Source organism: Carlito syrichta, unplaced genomic scaffold (assembly GCF_000164805.1).
Source record: "Carlito syrichta isolate Samal-C Ts95f unplaced genomic scaffold, Tarsius_syrichta-2.0.1 Scaffold301792, whole genome shotgun sequence".
Classification (NCBI taxonomy): Eukaryota; Metazoa; Chordata; class Mammalia; order Primates; family Tarsiidae; genus Carlito; species Carlito syrichta.
Genome location: NW_007245888.1, coordinates 426,031 through 447,987, shown reverse-complemented (window position 1 = coordinate 447,987; position 21,957 = coordinate 426,031). Strand labels below are relative to the sequence as shown.

At 40.6% G+C, this 21,957-nt stretch overlaps 1 pseudogene; it reads right to left on the bottom strand.

Annotated features, from left to right (window-relative positions):
- Window positions 1–257: 257 nt before the first annotated feature.
- The window catches only part of LOC103257556, a 50,834-nt pseudogene continuing 29,134 nt past the window's right edge, over window positions 258–21,957 (bottom strand).

Sequence of the window (21,957 nt, the reverse complement as noted above, 5' to 3'; positions counted from 1 at the left end):
ACAAGAAAATTCTGGAAATGTATATAATATTTAGGTTACTGAAGATACAAGAATTTACAGATTGACTATTCATTTAACTATTAGGCCAATCCTTTTTCTGTTTCTTTTTTTCTTAGAGCGCAAAGCTCTCAAATCAGCTACTATATCATAAAAGACATAAATTGAAGTCGTGCCATTCTAACACACAAGATCAAGAGATCCAAAAATCACATTCTCCTGACTGCTGCTATCAGCATACCACTAAGACTGACTGGCTGCTATGTGATGATCTGATATGATCCATTCTCCCTAACTAACGCTTTCCCTTCTGTTGTTGTCTGAGCTTTTGGTTGCCATTCTGGATCAACCAAGAGCTCCTGTGCCAGGTACATATACCTCGCCTTTGGTATCTTCTTCCTACAGTCCAGGGCCCAAGAAAAGCAGCACTTTCCCCACCAATCCACGGACTCCTCCAGCATGATAGATACAAGTGCATTGACGAGAACAATGATGAGCATAGTTATACATATATATGGTATATGGTACACATACTATCTGAAGAACCTGGTCAACAGAGGCAATTGAATACAACATGATGAATAATATGAAAAAATATAAGATAATCACAGATGAAACAAAAAAATATTTCTTGTAGCAGGGTTGCCTGAAGGGTCTTCCTTTTGAAAAGGTAACTGCTACTATGAGTTACTGAAAACTGGAAATAAAAGAACACTGTGGTGTTTTTGTAATTCTGTATATTCATCAAGTTTGGTTTCATTGTGTAAGTGTGAAGAATTCTAATACAAGCTTCTTGTATTACAAGCATATGAATGCGGATGCCACATTTTATACCAAGGTTGACCCAAAAAACCCCCAAAAGATTGAAATCCAATGCAGATGATAATCTGAGACAAAACGGAGAAGAGAAGCACCCCAGATATAAGACCTGGAGGTGGTCTTTGTGCACAAGTTCCTTCCAGGCATGATTAAACTCATTGTAAATATCAGTACCAAAATGATTGCCAGATCAATGAAGAGAAATTAGATGTCTCCTAGGTTACTTAAGGTAGAATACAGGTGAGTAACACTGAAGTACTGGGTAATGCTGTACAATGCCATAAATTTAAACACACAGAAGGAAGTTATTAAAGCAGCATGACCTTTCCTGATAAGGTTTGGCACGTGAGAAATACTAGAAGTTTTAGAGAGAAGGGAAATGCCACTGAAGCCTCAAGTTCTGACATGGAAATGCCTCCCTGTGCTCTCTTCAAAGCACCACAATCATTTGTGCCACCACCACACATCCCAACAAAGTAATCAACTTTTTGTAATGCTTCTTCCAACTGGGTCTTCTGATCAGGTGCCATACGAGCAAACAGAGTGCCATGAAACATCAACTTAGAAACAAGACCTTGAAAATGCTCTAATAACATTGAAAACAATTTTTCCTTCGTCGCAAAATGATAATGAGTCACCTGAAGGTCGGTCTCTAAGCCATCATGGACCAATATAATGGGAATAACCTCTGAGTCAATTGCTGATGAGTTCCTGCACTGTGTTAGGGAGTCTGCAGAATGTCAATTTATCTTGGCAACTTTTCCATCCTTTGGAGGCAAGGCTTCAGCAATAATAACTTTATCCTGAGGTAGACTCATTCCACAATCTCTGGCCACAGAGACAGCAGTCAACATATTGTCACCTGTGACCATGACAGTGCGAATATTGGCTTTATGCAAACCTTTGCATACTGCTAGGGTTTCTTGCTTTAATTTGTTCTGCATTTCGATTCATCTCATAAAACCCATGTTGTTTTCGGTACCATCTCTGCTAATATTTTGTACTTTGTCATGTCAGTTTCAACTCCAATTTTCTGTGTGCAAGAGCAATCACACGAAAATCCTGTTTAGTGAAGTCTTCGAAAACCTTTTCAAAATCAACAGGAGCATGTTTCAGGTTTACAAACACTGGCAATCACCTCTGATGCTCCTTTCAGGTAAACATCCATCTTATCTCCTAGCACCCTGGTAAAGCAGAAGAAAATGGTAAATGGCGAAAAATTCCTGTCTCATAAATAGCTTGAAGTTCAAACAGCTCCATTTCTTGGTTTCCTGCAGGGATAGACTCAGGAAGCAGCTTTTTGGGAGGATGAAGCACCGTGGGCATCATTCGATTTTGAAGTGCTTTTTCTTCAACTGCTTTTCCAGAATCCATCCAATGGCTTCAGTTTCAAATCAAGTGGGTCACCAGAAAGTACTCCTTCAGTTTTTGTAAATGAATGACAAGTAGCCATACATGCAACAAACTGGGACTTGGACAACATGTCATTGCAAATGTTTTATTCTGGTAAAAGAAATTATGTATTTTCCACTCATTGATCCCCCAAAGATCAAAACCATCTTTAGTAAGACTTCCAGTCTTGTCAAAGCAAACAAGATTCAGCTGTCCACAGATATTTACCCTTTGGGGACTAATACAGAAAATGCCAATTTTTTTCAGTCTTCTCTGATCATACACAATACCAGCAATCATTGCCGTAGGAAGTGCAGGTGGTACAGTAATTGTAATAAAAGTGCGAGACTCGATAATTATTACCCCAACTTTGACTTTATTTAAAATGCTACAGATAATAGTGTAGATAAACCTAATGCCTGCCACTGCCATAAGACACAGAAGAAACAAGTGAGCATCTCTGTTGAGTTTAAAATTGGTTGGTTTGGCATACAATATGGAACGAACAAGCTGTCCTTTGGAAGTACTAAATCTTGTTCTAACTACTATGGCTTTGATGTGTTCTCCGGTGTAGAAAGAAGTCTGATGGCACAATGCAGGTGCCATTAGTAAGTACTGCATCACAAGGCATTATTGTCCTATTTAATGGGGTGACCATGATATCCCCGGGGACAAGGTCAACAAGATCTCTTCTATTTCTTCATTACTCTACAAACTGAAACTCTCACAGTACTGTAAGCTGCCACCATATGAGGCAACACAACATATTGCTTTCTAATGGAATATAGTGAGCTTACAATTGATACTATAGACATAATCACAATAGCTAGAGCATAGTAATAGTATTCACCAGTGTCCAGTATAACACTGAGCAGCTGGAAAATGTAAAATAGGTAAAGAATCTATATTTTTTTTGAGGTGTAGTCTCACTCTTGTCGCTCAGGCTGCAGTGAAGTGGCACACTCACAGCCACCAAAGCGTTGACTTGCTGGGCTCCAGCAGTCCTTCCATCTCAGCCTTCCAAGTAGCCAGAACTACAGGAGTGTGCTACCACACCCACCTAATTATTTTATTTATTGTAGAGACCAGGTCTCACCAAGTTGCCTGGCAGGTATCCAACCCGTGGACTCAGGCAATCCACTCACCACTGCCTCTCAAAGTGCTCGGATTACAGGCTGAGCCACTGAGCCCGGCCGAGAGCCTCTTTAATTAAAACCTTAAAAACAGAAGGCATACCGGGATCGGTGGCTCACCCTGTAATCCCGCGCCTTTGGGAGGCTGAGGTGAGTGGATCGCCTGAGCCTGTGGGTTCGAGACCCACCTGGGCAGCGAGACCTCATCTCTACAATAAATAAAAAAAAAATTAGCTGGGCGTGGTAGCGTGCGCCTGTAATTCCAGCTACTTGGAAGGCTGAGGCGGAAGGATCGCTGGAGCCCAGCAGGTCGAGGCTGCGGTGGCTGGGAGCGGCCACTGCACTCCAGTCTGGGCGACAGAGTGAGACTCCAACTCAAAAAAAAAAAAAAAAAAAAACCAGAAGGCACTTTCACTGTAATTTCATTTACTCCATAAAGTAATTTTTTTAAGAAACAAAAAAAGTGAATGGTATAATTTTGGAAATATTTTACACTATGGTGGGTGAAATAGTGAATCTGTTGTGACTGAGCCTGTGAATATTTGCTCATCTCATGATCATTCTCTTCAGTTGGATTTTCAATTAAATGAACCGCATGGCCGTTTGCAACCTTATGAGGTATAGATTTTTGATTTGAAAATGGATGACTTTCCAGAGAAAGAAAGCTAATTTTTGCACAAAACCACATTTTAAATTCATCAGTAATCCTCAGTAGCACCACTTCACTGTCATTAATTGCAGCTTGAATACAAGTTGCTTTCAACCGCCATTCAGGCATCCAATACAGAAGGAGGAGGAGAAACTTGCCAGTGCAAATCACTCCTAAGGAAACGGTGGCAGCTTCCTGTGACTCAAATTATAACCGTAAATCTCCATTTCATCTTCCTTGACCCTTTTTGATAGTCTCCCTCTCTTCTTTGTCCGTATCTACAGTGGTTTAAAGGTCCTGTGCTTCAGAACAGTCGAAGATAACTCCCAACTCCAAACACCAAGATTGGAAGATGTTTCTGTCACACCTGGTACCCCCCATCCCGACTACACCACTCGCTACTCTGAGCTCCCCATCACCATCACCCACCGGCCTCGCTCTCTGGGCTGCTCAGGGTTCTGCCTCACTCTCTGGTTCCGCGGGAGGCTGGGCCATCGCTGTCACCGCTGCCTCCTAGCCTCAGCCCAGCCCCAACGACAGTAGCTCAGGTTCCAGGTGCCGCCCCCATCGCCAGGCTGGCCAGGCAGCAGCAGCGGTGGTGGCCTGCAGCCAGACAAGGCAAGAATGAATGAGGGCTGCGGGAGGAGGTGGGCGGGTGAGGGAGAGCACGCGGCAGCTCAGGGTAAGCAGTTTTTCAAAAGAAAACATTTTTGATGCCATGCAGGACAAGTCTACACAGATGTATGGTTAACATTTTCTATCACTGTGTTGATCACAAAGCAATTGCCTTTTTGTGAATTCTTTTTCTTTCTTTTTTTGAGTCATTGTCTCACTCTGTCTCCCAGGCTGAAGTGAAGTGACAGGCACTCTCACGGACACTGCAGCCTTGACTTGCTGGGCTCAGGTGATGGATCCTTCCTCCTCAACAATCCAAGTAGCTGGAATCACAGGTGTGCGCCACCATGCCTGGCTAAATTTTTACATTGTAGATACGAGGTCTCATCGAAGTCGCCCAGGCAATTTTCTCACCTCTGTCTCCCAAAGTGTTGAGATTACAGGCGTGAACCATTACACCCAGCATGTGAATTATTTCTACAAGAGTCAGCAACTCTATTTTAAAAAGTGTAAAAATGTGATTTAAAATTTTAACAAAAATATTTGTACTGAAAATTCTATCATTTTTGTGATGGGAACAAAAATGCCTAAATAAATATCTAATATATATATATATATATATTTAAAACAAAAGGAAAAGAAAGTGTTCTGTAATTGCTGCTTAGAATTGTGACATTCGACTCATGAAGTTAGATTTAAAAACATGAATTGGGATATATGGGTATAATCTGTTTTTTTCAGCACTCATTATATGCAGTGTGCTGTGTTTAGGTATTTAACTTTAGGGCTCATTCACACAACTCTACACAGAATAAGTGGTATTGGCTCTATTTTCCACATGAAGAACTGAAACTGTAATTTTTTTTTTAACATGGGAGTGGGGAATATTCATATAACTAGTAAATGCCAAGTTCAAGATCTAAACACAAGTTTTTTGTGATTTCAAATACTTCCTAAGATGTCATTTCCTAGAGCAGATAATTTTTCTCGCCTTACACTTTAACTCTAGCAGTAGGGTTTTCATCCATTTTCTTAGAAGAGGCCTCTTAGCCTGTCAGAATCCTTCCCCTCTGCCTTTTCTATACAGTCAGTTGCATGTTCAACTACATGTCCAACTGCGATGTACAAGAAACAGTAGGACCACAGAATAGTTACAGACTAAAACAAAAAATGTGTGACTTTGACATCTATTTCAGAGCTCAGCCAGCATCATGCGTTCCTACATTAAGTATAGCTCACTAGTCTTTAGAGGTCCTCAGTTTTTTCTACCTCTTTGCCATAATTAGACCTATAATCTGAAAACTCTGGTTATATTTGTGATGGAATTGTTCTATTGTACCTCTAGATTACCATATTTCTCTTTAGAAATGGATACTTTATATGGACTAAGTTGGTTTTGGGGATCTGAGAGTATGTGGCATTTAAAGCATTCCAGTTTTTAAAATTCCCTAGTTCCCCTTCCTTTTTTGGTTTTACTTTAACCATTTTCTGATATTTTAGTTTCCACATGTTGTTCCACATGTTGTTCAGATATTTTAGTTTCCACATGTTGTTCCTATTTTTCTCATATATACCAAGGACAAAGTAATGTTATTTTTTGGTTCTGTCTTGTTTTCAGAATCATAAAATTTAATGCCTCTCTGAGTGGGTATTTTGAGTGGATGATATTTAGCTATTGCTTACCTTCATGTAGTCCTAATGAGCCATCTAACTCTAAGTCCAATGCCATATACATTCATCATCATATTCCCTCTAATATTAGGCATTTACCAAAAGCCATGTAGATAGATTTTCCCATATTTATAAACGGTCCTCCTTGAGGATTGTAGTAGTATTTGCCATTTATAGACTCCTTCCTATGTGCCAGGCACTTTAAATACATTTCCTGTAATTCTCATGGAGCTCTGAAATGTAGACATTATTCCTGTTTTACAGTGAGGAAACTGAGTCTTAATTTAAATGCCTTGAGGAGGAGATTATGTCAGGATTTAAATCTCATGTCTGTCTGACTACAGACCTTTATCATGCTGCAATAAGGTTTTCTTCTGTTTTTATTTTCTTTAATGACAACTACTGGATATGTAATGATAGAGGCTTCTGAAGGGGGCCCAAGGAGAAGCACTCCCCTTTCCCATCTCAATCTAAACCAACTGAGAAAGAAAACAAAAAGAGAAGCAGATGGTTTGATACTTCATCAACTTTATTACTGAGAAAGGCCTAGGCGGAGAACTTAAGGCGAGAGTCCATTGGGCCTGCCAGCCAGTCTCCAGAATTAGGTGGACTTGCCCACTCAGTCTCAGGCAACACCGGGCCTCAGCAGATCACTGCATGGTGGGGAAGAGCCTGGCATTGGAGAAGCAGGAGTGAAAAGTGAAAACAGGCTTCCTGCAGGCTGGGGTCTCCCTAGGAGAGCAAGGGAGGGATTAAGTCATGTATGCCAGGCTTATCCTTCCACTATGTACTAGTGAAGATGAGTCCCTCAATCTGCCTGGGGCTGAGTGAGTAAAGGGGTGGAGAAAGGTAAGGAGTTACACTGAGTTCCTTCAGTGTGGAAACAAATGGTAGGAGAAGCATTTGCTCCTCACTTGCCACAGTAGCCCAGAGCCATCGAATAACTTAGTATAGTTGTAAATCAGCATGAGCTCACACAAAGAGCCTGGAAGCACTGATAGAATTAGAAGATAACATGAGTAAAGTTTCTGTTGCTTTGAACTTCAATTTTATATACTAAAGGAAGAGGTGCTGATTCTTTAAGGAAGCCTGGTTATACCTTAAACTAGCTTGTGTGTCATATGTCTTCACTTGTCACATCTAATTTTTTTGAGGTGTTTTGAAATATTTTCTTACATTGCTTACTTAAAATAACTTGCCATTACCACCAGGACTGTACACATATGCAATATTACAGGAAAGATACTGGAGCCCAGTGGCTCTGACTCTGCTTTCCCGAGTTCATGTTCTGGATCTACCACTTATTAGCTCTGTGATTTTGAACAAGTTCCTAGCTTCTCTCAGTATCAGTCATCTCATCTGCAAACTGAAGAGCGGAAGTAGTCACTTGATTTGTAAACTGGAGTTATCCCACAGAATTACTGTGAGGATGGGTGTCTTCTCCAAGCCAGGGCTAGAGCTGGGGAATGAAGTAATAAACAACATCAATAAGGTCCCCATCTTGCCAAGTGGGAGCTCATACCTTTAATCCCAGCACTTTGGGAGGCTGAGGTGGGAGGGTTGCTTGAGCCCAGGAGTTTGAGACCACATGGGCAACATAGCAAGACTTCATCTCTACAGAAAGCCAAAAAATTAGCTGAGTATGGTGGCATGTGCCTGCAGTCCCAGCTATTCAGGAGGCTGAGGCAGAAGGGTCACCTGAGTTCAGGACGTCAAGACTGTGGTGAGCTGTGATCATACCACTGCACCCCAGCCTGGGTGACAGAATGAGATGCCAAATTTTTAAAAAAATGACACACCAAGTATCAGAAGTGTATCATGTCAAAAGGGGGCTAATGATGTCAAAAGTGTTTTTAGCACACTGTTAAAAATGAGCTATAAGTTCTTCTTACATACCAAGCAAAAGATACACACATATACACACAGAGGAAATAAATAACATGACAAAAGTTATGGCAGAAATACAATCGATACATATGGTGCATATAACCAAAAGATGGAAGCATTTAGGATATAAATAGGAAAACAAGAATGTTTTTATTAATCTACATCCATATGCACTAAAACCAATCATCATCATAAAAGACTATAACATAGAATTTTAAGAGGCACTACTCCAGAGTGACAGACATAAAATTAATTAACAGCATTAAAATTGATGTTAGCATATGTGGAACAACACCCATTTTACTGACAGATAAACCAATCAGGCAAAGCTATAAGCAAAAGTTACTTGTTGGAAGCTTGAACTACAATTTGGGAGTGGCTCTACTGAAATCATTCAACTCCATTCAACTAAGAAACAAATTATTCTCATATATCACCTTAGAAGCTGGTATTCATTATTAGCTGGAGTTTTACAACAATTATCAGTCTTAATTCAGAATGATACAGGAAGATTGGTCCAGGAAAGACTATGGCGCATTATCTTAGCATGGAACCCACCTCCCCAGCACAGCCTTGTGACCTGATGGAGACCAGCCTGGCCAGAGAGCCATGTGGCCTAAAACTGCAGAAAGAATTTTGTTTTCTGTCATTAGTTCATAGCTCTGATTGATCCACAGGAGCCCTAGAACTTGCTAGCCAGGGCCTTTTTGTATTTCTCAAAGAGGATTTTTCAAATTCCTACACCTCATAGGATTGGGAGGATTAATAGTACATGTAAAGTTCTCAGAAAAGTGCCTAGAACAAATCAAGACTGAGAATATTTGTTATTAAAGAAAAAAAGATTTGATTAATATTGGAGTAAACTTAAAATTCAGGGCGAGAATGCTCTTTTTCATAGAAGAATGCCAGCAAAACAAGTATATAGAAAGACTCGAAACAAAAGATTTCCAATGCAGAAACAAAATATACTAATTAATACATTACAGGAATGAGTAATTGATAACATTTTTAGAGGAAGTTTGTTAAAATACAGGATGTTTCTATTTTTTCAAAACACCACTTTCTGAATTACTTAATAATGATAAACAAAGTGTCTTTAGGATGAACAGATATTATTGTTCCTTAACCAAGATGCCTCCTTAACCAAGGGACCAATTCTAGTATCCCAATAACAGTGATGGACAAACAAGATGTTCTTTGCCTATAGATGGGATGGAGTAGGAAGTTCACAGCTTTCACTTTGAAGTGTTCTTGGTAAAACATTTATGCTGAGTTTAGTCGTGAGGATATTATCAGACAAGTTTAGAATGTAAACCATTGAGCCAATGTAGAGCTGACCTGTCTTCTACAAACAAGTCAATGTCACCACCATCAACAACGATAAAAATGACAAGAGACATTTTGGATTAAAAAAAAGTAAAAAAGATTACTTAGGTATGCTTATTTGCCATTTTGGACCCGAAATGTCTCCTCATTTTGTTGTTGTTACTGATAGTAGTTATACTGATTTGTTCATAGAGGATAGAGCACCTATTTGGCTCAATGGTCTACATTCTAAAGTTGTCTGATAATTAGCTCATGACTAAGCTCAGGCTAAACATTTTCAGCAAGAACACTGCATTGTTGAGACTGTCTACTCCTAGCACATCCCATCTGCAGGCAAAGAGTGTCTAGTCTGTCCTGCTGTCTATTTTCTGCAAGCTACTCCAGCCAGCTGTTCTCTATAAGCTGGGAATTGAGTGGATTAGGACTAAGATCTCTCTGTAGGGTTTGTCAATCTAAGCTTTTGTCTCCTTGGATATTTAGCACAATTGGAGCTTGAAGGACTGTGATTTCTGTAATCAAAGCAGCCTGTTGGATTAAAAATCATCAGAGCCCTTTATTGTTGTGAAATTCAGCTCTCAGCAAAGGATCTTTCCAGTGTTGTACTTGGCCTTTAACATGATTTGCTGTTTTAGTTTTGTTCATCAGGTGGAAAAGCTACGTTTTGTGAGATACATTCATGCTTTTCATATTTCCAGCAGTGCTTGGTATCTGAGAGAGACAGAAAAAGAAAAAAAAAAATCAGAGTCTTTGCCGGGTCCTGCTGATAGCTAAGTCTGGAGGGGTTGCTCAATGGTGATAGACTCAGGGGCAAACTGAGCTCTCACAGAGAGGGTGAGGTTGAAGGGTGAGTGAACTTCATGCTGGCTGAAGGGAAAAGTGATATTCACAAGCTAGAAGAAAATAACCCTGAACTTACAGTCAGCGTGAGGTGCAGGACACAGAAATCCTGCCTTTGCCCAACCACCAGAGGGATCCTGTTCTCCCCCAACCAGCAGCAGGTTTTATCAGCCACTCTCCTGATCCCCTTTGTCTGGAGGTATGATGGCTTTCCACCCCTCCCAGTACGGGATCTGCTCGGCATCAATCACACACACACTTAGAAAGAGACTGCAGCAGGAAGGTGAGGACCCTCTGCAGGGAAACACATGCCCTAATAACTCCATGTCCTAGTCCTAGAGGGAGAAGTGGATGCAATGTGGGAGGAGCCCTAGATGTGAGGGCCAGCAGGGGCCTCAGACCATGTCCAAGTCTAGTTCCACCTTTTACAACAGAAGAGACAGTGATGCCAAGGGATTAAGATTTAAATAAAGACACATAATTTGTTTTTGACAACCCTGGAACTAGAACCCAAGCCCCAGGCCCTTTCCATAAAGTTTGGATAAAAGAAGAATGGTTCCAATATAAAGGTCTAAACAGACATTAGAGGCTGTTGGGTCACCTTGGCTAGAACAGGAATAAGATCTAACAAAGAAATATTCTATTCTTCCAAGGGGATCAAGAAAGAAAGGAAAAAGGAGAGGCCCAAAATAGAATCAACAAATGGAGAGTGGGGAGGATTGTCACCATGGTCCAATATACAGTCCCTAATTCTCTGAAGTGGATTCCACACCTGCCTACACCTTAAGGCATTTGTAGAACTATTTCAGCATCTAAACTAACAAAACTCTGAAGTCAAACTTGAAAATAATTAGTTTGTGTTTTACTACAGTCTACCCCCAGGCCCTATTGTTTTTCCCATGGTGCTTTTATGAAAAGATTATTTTCAGATTTTGCACCAGTGTCAAGAGTGGCATAAAGAAGTATAAATATATAAATCCACATGGGGAAATGTAAACTGCAGGCTTTGCTTTTTAAAATTGAAAATAAAATACTAAATTCCAATAGATGTCTTAAGGCAAGTACTGTTTCCTGTACATGGGGGCCTCAATGTAATGTTTATTTCATACTATGTCATATATTCAAAACAGTTTGAGTAAGTATGCTTCAAGTACAGAGGCTATGGGTCTAATCCTCTCATTTGCTTCTCAGTTGTTCCCTGTCATATAAACAGTATTGTAGAGAGGGAAATACAGAGCCCATCAGTGACTGATGGAGGTTCAGCCTTTTCTCTGGAGCAGTCATACAACTGGGGCATGATCTCATGTTTATAACCTGAGATCAGAGTAGACCAGTAGTCCTTCTCCTCTTTAGCCACATATTAGAATCACATTGAAGCTTTCAAAAAATACTGATACCCAAACTACTTTCTACACTAAGAGAATCTCAAGGTGTGAGTTCAGTCATTGAAATCTCATCAAGTATTTCTTACGTGGCAGCATAATTTCTAGACAATGAATGAACCAACCCATCATTTTCTTCCCTTTGTCCATTTATCTTATGATTGGCTTCATTCCTTTGATTCTGTGGACTTTAGTCTTCCTTCTGGCAATTTCAGTTAAATCACTCTCCTATCAGCTGGGCTGGTGAGACAAAGATTGTTCTGTAATCCTGTCGGTCATTTTGGGTATATTGTTAACCTGCTCCTTGGACTCACTTTTCTTAAACTTAATTCATAACATATTCCCTCCTCGAGATTCACCTGAGTTGCATTTTAGACTCTGAACTCAACTTGGAGAAGTAAAAATGAGATTAAAAAGGAGAGGTTGGACTGCTCCTCATGATCTATGCACTTCTGAAGTCCTGCCCTCTGCAGCTACTTTCAATAGCTTTCCCTTTAAAGACTCATAAATGTCTTGCAGTTAATGTCAGTTCAAAGGACTTCATGTTGTGCAGACAATGAGTCCCTGGAAATTCCATCCACATTGGCACAAGACTGCACATCTGGAGTTGAGGCAAATCTGACTCAAGACAGGTAGCTAACTCCAACCCATTACCCAGATTCCAATTTGGTTTTCTAACAGGGTTCTTTGTGCTCAGTTCTTACACTTCTCATTCCCATGTATAAGGTAAGAATTCAAGGTTGACTAAGTTGTGTTGCTCAAGCAGACCCAAAAGGAAAATCTATGTGCAAGTGATTTATTAAAGCAGTGCTACCCAGAGAAAGAGGTACTGCAGTTGAGGATGCAAGGGAGGAAAGGCAAATAAGCTAAGAAAGTGTGTGATTTCCAGCACAGTGCTACGTGTTTAGCAGCTTAAAAGAAGTTCCTTGAGCGAGGACAGTGGGGCTGGACTCTCCTGTGACTGTGAGAGGGACTATCAGGACAGCAGCAACGGTAACAGAGCAGAGTTCAAAGAGCAAACAGGAGATGGAGAGGAAAGCGCCTGGCAGGGTGGCCCTCCATGGAACGCAGAGGTAAATGTGACAGAGGGACAGCAGCTGCTGGAGAGAAAAAAAAACAGAAACAGCAGTGGGAGAGTGAGCTGTCATCTCATCATTTCATACAGAGAGAAATAAAGGAATATAAGTGCATCTAAGAGCAAAAGATGGAGTTATCTTTATACCTTAAGCTTGAAGGCCAGGAAATTGGCATACTAGTTTCCATTTCCGGGCTGGACATTTTATTTTTAAATTCTTCTGTTTCAGGACATTGGTGTCAGGCTTGTGGCCAGTGACTTCACATCTATGTGTGTTGTCGGCTGAGCCTTCAGGAACATCAGCCTCCATCTGGGGAGGGTTCTTCACTCCATGGGAAGGCTCCAAACCCAGATCTGAAAATAAAACCACAGCCAACAGGATCCATTGTTATCCATGATGTTACTGGGACATATTCTTGCCCCAAAGAGGAACATCAAATAAGAAAAGTGGCTTTGGAGAGGAAAGTTCAAGGGGTGAGGTGAAGTCAATAGAGGCAACGTTGACATATTTTTTTGTGTTGCTCTTTCTTACATGACCCGGTAATTGATAATGTAGCCAGGAGACATGCTTCCAACTGACCAAAATATTCAAAAAATGTAGGATAATAAATTAATATAGCTCTCAGGAATATCAGGCAAAAGCAAGGAAATCACACTGGATACAGGCTGTGTTTCTGGGATAAAGATCATAATGATCAATCAAAAGTCAAGAAATATCTCATGAAAGAAAAGAACTCAGGAAGAAGATTAAATCTGGGGAATTTGCAAAAGTGCATAAATACATACTGCATATAGATATATGCTCTATATCAAGGGTCCCCAGCAATGCCCTTTCTCAAGTCCACGCCTTGATAGGAGCCAGGCTGCACAGCTGGAGGTGAGCAGAGGGCAACCGGAGTTCCATCTGCTGTCACATCAGCAGTGGCATTAGATTCTCATAGGAGCACAAACCCTATGGAGAACTGCACATGCAAGGGATGTAGGTTGTGCTCTTCTTAAGAGACTCTAATGCCTGATGATCCCACCCTCCCCCATCCCCAGTCCATGGAAAAAGTGTCTTCCATGAAACTGGTCTCTGAAGCCAAAAGGGCTGGGGATTGCTGTGCTGTGTAATACATACGCCAAATATACTTAGTGGATCTGACAAAATACATATATCTACATAATAATCTAATGCTGTGGCCATGCATGGAAGATGGAACACTAGACTGCTTCAGGTGGAGGGAAGCCACCTCTCAAAGGAGTAGAGAACCTGGCGTGGGGCACAGGAATCATGAAAACAGACCTCCAAAATAATTGGGCAAAACCACCAGCACATGTGGAGGGCCAGAGAAGAGTGAAAAGTGCTGCCCAGGAAACTAGCAACATAACTTCATCAAGGAGAGATGACTTGTCTTAAAGAAGGAGGTCTATGACACAATTTCTCTAAGTGAGTTACCAGTGGCCAAAGGCTTCTAGTTATCCCTTGCCCTTCCCCTCTCTGGCCTGTCTTGATATCAGTCTTCTCTTGTGAGAAGGGGCCAGGTGACAGAGTAGTAGACCAGGACAAGAGAACAGGACAGTTCCACCCATCTGACATTGTTCCTAAAACTGGATTCAAGAGCCAGTTTCCAAACAGTATGTCCACAGGACCTGCCCACAGGGATGACTGTCTCAGCCTGCACAAGTTGCAGGAAACAGCATTTTGGCTCCCTCCAAGACCAGTAGAGCTTCATGACCTTCACAATGGAGTACTCATGGGTTACATTCAAGGCAGAGCAGGCTTGCTGATCCTCAGATAATAACAAAGTGCCTCTGGACAGCTGGTGGGAGTCAGACCAGTCATGGTGAATTGAAGAAGTCAAGGTGACGTCCTGCTCGTCCACCTCTGGCATCTCCGTGCTGATCCTGATGGGTGAAGAAGACTGAAGATAAACACCAGTGGGGACCAAAACCACAGTGGTGAGCTGGCCCTAAAAGGAGGCCTACAGGCAAAGGGCAGTCCCCTAAGTAATAAAATAATCCTTCCCTGCCTGGGGCAGGAGAGAGAATGCACTGGGCAGATGATGAGCTGAGGAGGAAGGAGACAGACCTATCCATGAAGAAACAGCTACAGTACACAGCATATATGCTGGGACATACAGGTGTTTTCATCACTTTTGCACAAACTGTACTGAAATCAACATGCAATGGTCAAGTGAACACAGGTCCCTGAGTCTTGAAAGACTCTTAGAGATATTGTTTCTAAATATCTCTTTTTCTCAATATTATAGCATGAGATGATTTTTTTTTCATTCACTTGCCTGCTATCAAATACTTGCAAATGTGGTGAGGCCAAAGAGCCAGACATCAGACATGCATGTCAACTTCACTTGAAGCAAAAAGGACAGACAAGAAGACTAGAAAATATCTGTCATTGGTTAGGTCAAGTCAGTCCGTTGAGTACAGATGACTAAGTTTGAGAGATATTAATAAGAGGGGGAAATACAAATACAGGCATATGATGAAAACAGGGAACATTAATAATAGACACATATTCAGTAGGTTTTTATACTCCCTGCATCTGGAGTCTCCTGATGTCAGCACCAAAATAACTGTCCACAATCCTTCAGAATTACCTGGGAAATATTGGGTCCTGGGCTTCTTCCTCCTCTTGAACATTTGTAGTATCTGAAAATAAATTCAGAAAGGACCAGACACATTAGGCAGATTTTCCTATGCACAGAAACAATCCACTGTCCAATCCAAAAACAAAGACATCAGTCTCCTCAGTGCAGAGCAGGGAACTATGAGAGAAATAGTTCAGGAGACCTGACGGTGTATCATGGTAGAAATGGTTTGGCTTTCTTCCTCCCTGAGCCTATAAGTGAAATCTCCCTATTTTGGTAGATTATTATCCCAATGCTATCTGTCCCGAGTCTGTGCAAACTGTTAAGCAATATTTTCCACACAAATTCAAAGCAAATGCTCCAAGTGCTTTCTGGAGAAAAACTCCAGTATTCAATCTTCTCTCATCAAATACTTAGCTGGATCATGCTTTAGTGAATTTTAGACACTACACCCAGAATAATGGAAGAAATCTACAAATGCTCAAATAAAAAGGAATCTTTAATGCTATACAGAAACATTGGCATGTACAAATAAAAATTCAGATTTACTTGCAGAAATATACCAGCAAGGCAATGGAATGCTTAGCTAAAACAAGCCCATATAATAGATACAGAAAACAGGGCACGATTCAGTGAAACTTAGGACATATCTTCAGAAGAAAGGTAGAAAAAGAGGGTACCAGCCTGGAGCAGGCACAGAACCTCATGGAACCTTGTTGGGAAGAAAAACATATAAGGAACATAATAGCTGGGAAACAAAATTGATTAAAATTAACAGGTCCTACAGATACCACTTGGACATGTTCTTCAAGGGTGCTATTAATTTGTCACACCTGCCTTGGGTGACTGTACTGACAATGGACCAGGGAAACACAGGAATGAACTAAGATGATGAAGAAAGCAAAGCTTACTGACCCACCCAATGTCTGTGCTGCAGACTCAACTCTAGAGTGCTCCAAATGAATATATTCATAAAGTTCAGCCCACAGTATAACATCTGTCAGTTCAGTTCAGGTTTTGGGGTGTAAAGATGATTGGGTTTACCTAGGAAATCATTTAGATATTTAGGACATTCACAATGGAGTACTCACGGATCACATCAGTAGCCAAGCGAATTTTCTGTCTCTCCAATAAGGACATTTTCTTCTATAGGATTGGTATGAGTTCAAAAATTCAAAAAAAATTGCAGAAGTAGAATAATACTCATCCCATGACACCTCTGATAGTTTAGGAACTTTCAAGTCTGGGAGTTTCTCACTGGCCCTGTTATGTTGGAAGAAAAAAAGATTAATAATTTTTTTTTAATGACTTACCAAGTTCTACCTCGATTAGGTGAGAGGCTAGGGGAGTGGTTGCAAAAAAAAAAAGAAGAAAAAGGTGCAAACGGTTAAAATGACAACAAAAACATCTTATGTTGGAAGGGTATATGTGGATATATGGAAAGAATTTGTGGGAATAGAGAATATGATCAGTCAGCTCTCCATTAAGAGATAATTAGGAGGAAAAAAAGAGATACTCCGTTGTGACCCTCAAGACACCCAGAGTTTAGGGAAGCCTGAGAGTCAGTGACTAGAAGTCAAGGGTTGAAACTGGTATACAAAAGTCACATGAATAGAGCTTTACAGGCATTTCGTGAATTCCAAGAATATCCATAATGTGATATTATGATTCTTCCTTTAGTTTTTCTGTTAGCAAAATCCTGAAAATGTACTGAAGAACCACAGGTCAAAAGCAAAAATGCATGACACTGGACCATCCACCAAAAGGAAGCAGTGTTTACAAAAATTCTTTGTCACATGAGTTCACCTCACTAAGTAACTGTATGTAACTGAATAGAAGAGAGGAGAAGAAATGAAAACCTATAAAAGACCCACAATGAAAACGGGATACAATGTAAACATGGAAAATTTAGGAGAGCTTAAAAAATAAAATACAAATATCCAGTACTCTCTGGTTTTCCCTAAATGTGGAGTTTCCAGGTGGCTTTATGCTCCTAAGAGTAGATCATCCCTCAAACTTACCAAGAGAATGATGGATCCCGGTGTTGCTTATGATCTGCATTACTTAGATTGCCTCCAAATAAATTGAGACAAGGGTCTGTCACATTAAGCAGATCCCTCTCCAGACACTTCACAAGTACGCACAATGACGTCAAACTCCCAGAGTAGAACAGAAATATTTAAGGGTCATAATCCAGAAGGCCTGAGATCATGGGCTATGACAACTGTCTTCATTGGCTTTGCTGAACCAAGGGGTTAAATTGCCCTGTTCAGGTAAAATGTCATTCCAGTATCATCTGTTCTGAGTCTAGGAACCGATCCAATCTTTTTCCCCACAGATCTTAGGTTAGCAGCCCCTCTGCTTTCTAGAAGAAAAATGAAAATAACTTCCTTTTCCTCAGTAAGTACCCAATTTCTTTTCAGTTGAATTTGAAAGGTTCTTCACAACTGTGATTACAATAATAAAGGAAATCACTGACTCTGTATGAAAATAAATCTTCACAGCCACATAAAAACATGGTGACTGTGGCCACTGACAGTGACTATGCTCCAACTTGTAGCCAAAAACAAGCCAACAAGGTAATACACAAAAGAGCAATAAACAGGATAACTCACAAAAGATAGATCACAGAGCTAGGAATAGCAATCAGGGCAAACCTTCAGCAGCAATGTAGACAAAAATACTACTGCCTGTTGGCCAGGTACAGAATATATTTTTTAAAATGCTAAAGAGGAAGAAAAAAAACACAAAGAAAATTAAAGCTGGTAGAAAACATTACAAACAAATCAACAAGTCTGACAGATACCTTTTGGGGATGTCCCAGATAGATGAGTTGGGATTAAGTTCCCAACAGTGGACTCAAGGTTACACAGTCATGGCAAGAAGAGTGAAAGGAGCAGAATTCAATGTTCATTTACACACCACTCTATAGACTTCTTAAAACAATATGTATGTATGATTGCAGGTGATAGAAATTATACTTCTCAGCCTAAACTAGAGTTCCGGGTCTAAAAAGTAGGGGATGTCTTTGGGACAAAATTGGAGTTTTATAATGTTCACAATGGAGTACTCACTAGTTCCATCATGGTCCAAATGGAGTTTTCATCCCTTCATTGAGGACAATTTTCTTTTATAAGATGGGTATGAGTTCAGTACATCAAAAAAAATGGAAGGAGTTGAATAGTATTAACTCCAAGACACTTAAGAATTTTGAGGAACTTTTCCCTCTGGCAGGTCCCTCTTGACCCTGTTAAAGTTGGAAGGGCAAAAAAATCAGTTAAAAAACATGACAGACCAAGCACAGTGACTAACATCTGTAATCCCAGGACTCGGGAGACCAAATCAAATGAACTGCCTGACTCCATAGATAAAGACCAGCCTGGGACACATGGTGAGACCTCTTTTCTACAATAAATCAAAAACTGAGCTGGGCATGGTGGCACAATCTATATTACCAGTTACCTGGAAGGTTTTTGTAGAAGGATCACCTGAGTTCAGCAGGTCGAGACTGAAGTGGCCATGAGTGTACCATTGCATGCCAGCCTCAGTGACAGAATGAGACTCCAACCTCTCACAACTCACAAATAAATTAATTAAAAGACATGAGGTATCACAAAGAAATACATTGATTAGATGGGAGTCAAAAAGGAGTGGTCACAATGGTGCAAACTTATTCAAACAAATCTAAAAAAGATTCTCTTCCTGGTGGCACTTTGCATGGATATATGGGAATGGTCTGTTAGAAGAGGAATGTTCTCAGTGAATCTCCACATTACAAGCTGAGGAGGAAGGAGAAAGGACATTCTGTGTTGCTATTCTCTCAACACAGAATTTGCGAATGACTGAAAGAGACAGTCATTTATACCATACTCTGGAAATTGTTATGCAGTAGTCACATGGACATCGATTTTTAGGCATTCCATGACTTCTCAAAACCTCTGCCTTCCACACTTTTATTCTCCATATTGTGATGTGCTATGAATCTTTTCCTAGTCTCTTTTTCTGTTAGCAAAACCCTGAAAAAATGTTGAGGAACCATGAGTCAAAAGCAAATATGCATGACACTGGATGCTCCAAAAAAGAACAGCAATGTTTACACAAAATCACGGGTCACATGAGTTCACCTCACTCAAACGAATATAGGTAATTGTATGGAAGAGGGTAAAAGAAATGAAAACCTCTGCAGGACCCACAGCAAAAACAGGAAAAGTGAACATGGATACTTTAGGGTGTCTTAAAAGATAAAATTCAGATATCCAGCACTCCTGGTTTTTCCTAAATATGTCGTCTCCAAGTGTCATTGGCTCCCTAAGGATAGCCCATTCCTCAGACTTACCAGGAGCACAATGGATCGTGGTGTTGCTTATGATCTATGGCATTTAGATGACCTACAGCATTTAGATGACCTACAACTGAATTCAGACAAGGCTCTGTCACATTAAGCAGATCCCTCTCCAACACTTCCCAGGTACACACAATGACATCAGTCTCCCAGAGAGAAAGAACGGGAAAATTTAGGAGTCATAATCCAGAAGGTGAGAGATCATGGGTTGAGACACTGTCTTGGCTGGCTTTGCTGAGCCAGGAAGAAAAATTTCGCTGTTCTGATAAATTATCATCCCAACAATCAGTACTAAGTCTAGGCAGTTATCCCATCTTTTTCCCCACAGATCCTAAGTCAGCAGGCCACCTGCTTCCTAGAAGGCAAATGACAATATTTCCCTTTTCTATATCTTTACCCAGCTTTTTGTCAGTTGAAAGGTTCTTCACAACTGTGATTAGAATAAAAAGGCTATCACTGACTCTGAGTGAAAATCTACACAGCCACATAAAAACATGATGACTTGAGGCCACTGACAGTAACAAGGCTCCATCTTGTATCCAAAGACGTATCAACAAGGCAGTACACTGAAAAGCAATGAATAGGCTAACTCACAAAAGATAGATCATAGAGCTAGGTGTAGTAGCCTGGATCACACCCTCAACAGCAGTGAAAAAAAATGCTACTGCCTTTTTGCCAGGCACAGAATATCAAAAAACAATGCTGATTAAAATTACAAAAAAAAAAAAAAAAAATTACAAGGAACATTACAGCTGGCAGGAAACATTACATCTAAACATTACATTACACAGATACCTTTTCGGATGTCCTTCATAGGTAAATGTGAACTGGTCACACCTACCTTGGGACAAAGATCCTGACAGTGGACTCAGGGCGACACAGTCATGGCCTGAGACAGGGTAGAGAGCAGAGTTCACTGACTCACCCCATATTCATAATCACACCCTGCTCTAGAGTGTGCTTCAAACAATATGTGAGTATGATAGCTAGTTATATAAATGATACCTCTCAACCTAATCTAGATTTCCCAGTCTAAAGACTAGAATGTAACTCTGGGACACCAATGGAGGTTTACAACTTTCACCATAGAGTACTCACTAGTTCCATCATGGCCCGTGTGGAGTTTTCATCCCTTTATTGAGGACAGTTTTCTTTTATAAGATTGGTAGGAGTTCAGTATATCAAAAAAATTGAAAGGGTTGTATAGTACTTACTCCATGACACCTCAGTCTTTTGAGGAACTTTTCCCTCTAGCAGATCACTCTTCACCCTGTTACAGTTGGAAGGGCAAAGGATTAGTAGTTTAAGACATGAGAGGCCACGTACAGTTAGCTAACATCTGTATTCCCAGCACTCAGGAGGCCAAGTCAAGTGAACTTCCTGAGCCCATATTAAGATGAGCCTGGGACACTTGGTGAGATCTTGTCTCTACAATAAATCAAAAATTGAGCTGGGAATGGTGGCAAATGCCTGTAGTTTTAGCTACGTGGAAGGTTGAAGTGCAAGGATCTCCCGAGTTCAGCAGTTCGAGGCTTAGGTGGCAATGAGCATGCCATTTCACTCCAACCTTTGTGACAGAGTGAGACTCCAGCCTCCCACAACTCAAAAATGAACAAATAAATAAAACACCTGAGATATCTCAAAGGGTGAGATATCTCAAAGGGTTAGCTCAATTAGATGGGAGTCAAAAGGAAGTGGTCACAGAACAAAATGGTGCAAACTTAGTCAAACACAACAAAAAAAGATGCTTTCCCTGGTGGGATTTTGCATGGATACATGGGAATGGTCTGTCAGAAGAGGAATGGTCTCACTAAAACCTTCAGGTTACCAGCTGAGGAGGAAGGAGAAAGGACATTCTGTGTTGCTACCTCTAAACACACAGTATTTACAGATGACTGAAAAAGACAGTAATTTACAGTATGCTCTGGAAATTGTGATGCAGTGGCCACATGCACAATGTTTTTTAGGCATTCCATGATTTCTCAAAACCTTTGCCTTCCATGCTTGCATTCCCCATATTGTGATGTGCTATTATTCTTTTCCTAATCACTTTTTCTGTTAGCAAAATCCTGAAAACTTGATGAGGAACCACGGGTCAGAAGCAAATATGCATGACACTGGATGATCAAAAAAGAGCAGCAATTTTACACAAAATCACAGGTCACATGAGTTCACCTCACTCAAATGACTGTAGGTAATTGTATGGAAGAGGGTAGAAGAAATGAAACTCTCAGCAGGACCCAC